Below are 2,169 nucleotides of genomic sequence, written 5' to 3'. Positions count from 1 at the left end.
TACAGGAGGCACCTCAAGGTGCTTGAGAACTTTCACCAACGTAGTTTACGTTCCTCTTCCGAGTTCGCTGGAAAGACAAGAAAACAAATGCCAGTTTTCTTGTTGACACCAACTGTAGGAGCATCCAGGTTACGATTATCCATGAACAACTATGTTGGACTGGCCATGCTACCCCCATGGATGATAGTAGACTTCCGAAGCAGTTACTTTACAGTCACCTAACGAATGGTAAACGTAACGCTGGCGGGCAACTGAAAAGGTATAAGGATAGTCTTAAGACAAACCTGGAAAAATGCCAAATCGACTCCCTCACCTGGGGCACGATCACTCCACACCGTAACGCTTGGAGAAGCACCGCACAAGGTGTAAATTCTTGCGACTTAGCCCGACTGCATACCGAAGCAGAGAAGCGCCAGCGCCTGAAAGACGCTGCCGCCGCCCCTCCCGCACTAGATGTAGCCCTCCACACGTGCAACATGTGTGGACGACCCTGCCGGTCCCGTATCGGCCGGTCTAGTCACCTCAGAGCTCACCAACGAAGGTGACATCTTTAATAACTCATTTCATAGCTGGATGATCATCATACTTGAATCCGTGTGACAGGAACGTGTTAGTAGTAGTGTATGTGTTTACGCGCGTGTGTGTATAATAATAATAATAATAATAATAATAATAATAATAATAATAATAATAATAATAATAATAATAATAATAATAATAATAATAATAATAATAATAATAATAATAATAAGAATAATAATGATTAACGGTTTATTGAAAGAGCATGGCAACCGGAAGGCTGAAAATATACAGTTGCATAATTGGGGAATGAGTCTTTTGATTTACAAATAATATACAAGGAACATAATTGATACAAATATGATATATAATGACTAGGTGCGGAGAAGGCCATACTACATGGCATTTCAATATAGTGACAGTGCAAAAAGGTAAGATTGACTGGGAGTGAATACACTGGTTGATTACAAGTTATTAATAATTTTTACAATGTTTGGGACTGGACTGTTCTTATAGCGATAAGTACGTGCTCGTTTGGGCTGGATGCGGTTGTGATGTCGAACAGCAATTCTCGGAAGAGGGATCTCGGATGGTAGTAGGAGCCGGTGTCGAGGATGATGCAGAAGCTTCTCACCAAATTTGCAGATGAGGTCGTGGTGATGGTCAGAGTGTGTTGAGCGCTTCTTGATATGTGGAGTAGGAAGGGGAGAGAATAATCTTGCATGCCCTCTTTTGCACTTTTTCTTGGGGCTTACGTTGTGTGGTATTTAGGGAGGAAGACCAGGTAGGGGAGGCATAGGTGAGCTTGGGAAGTATGAATGTTGAGTAAACACTAAGGAGCTTGGGCGCAGGAACTCCGAGGGACTTGAGTTGGCGGAGGAGGTGGAGACGGAAACTGGAGGATTTGACAACTTCACTGACGTGTGTTTTCCAATTTAGTTTGTTTTCTATGGTGACGCCGAAGAGCTTAGTGGAGTATACGACCTGGAGTGTGTTGGGGCCTAAAGTAATGGAAGGAGGTGGGACAACGTCAAAGAGAGGTTGATGTGCATAACCATGGTCTTGGTATGGGTGATGGTGACGTGTGTGTGTATGCGTGTGTATGCGTGTGTGTGTGTGTGTGTGTGTGTGTGTGTGTGTGTGTGTGTGTGTGTGTGTGTGTGTGTGTGTGTGTGTGTGTGTGTGTGTGTGTGTGTGTGTGTGTGTGTTTCCTTATTAAATGTCTACCCATTCTGATATAAATCATGAATTGTGGTTTTTTAACATTCAGAAATCTTTCCTAATATGGCGCTCATAAGTGCCAATACACACCTCAAGAAAACGGATTCAACGTCTCAATTTCAGAACCAACGTAATATAACTATTCCATGGTTAACTTGTTATCTATGTACAAGATGAAATATATTTTACGTTTAGATTTCCTTTATATTTCAGTCTTTTTATTCTCAAGATATTGGGTTTTACTACCAAAAAAAATTATACTGTTTTCAAATGAAATTCAGGTATCAGATTTTCATGTAAAGCCTTGTGTTATTGAGTGGCTGTCCGTCCCTGCACTGACTCCTCCGCCACGCCCTCCTCAGTGGCTCTAAATTATTTGTCTCAGTGTGCTGCAGAGCTGACACGCCGAAGCTGGATGCCAAACATGGA

The sequence above is a fragment of the Homarus americanus genome, unplaced genomic scaffold, assembly GCF_018991925.1.
Source record: "Homarus americanus isolate GMGI-L3 unplaced genomic scaffold, GMGI_Hamer_2.0 scaffold6894, whole genome shotgun sequence".
Classification (NCBI taxonomy): Eukaryota; Metazoa; Arthropoda; class Malacostraca; order Decapoda; family Nephropidae; genus Homarus; species Homarus americanus.
This window is presented reverse-complemented; position numbering follows the sequence as displayed.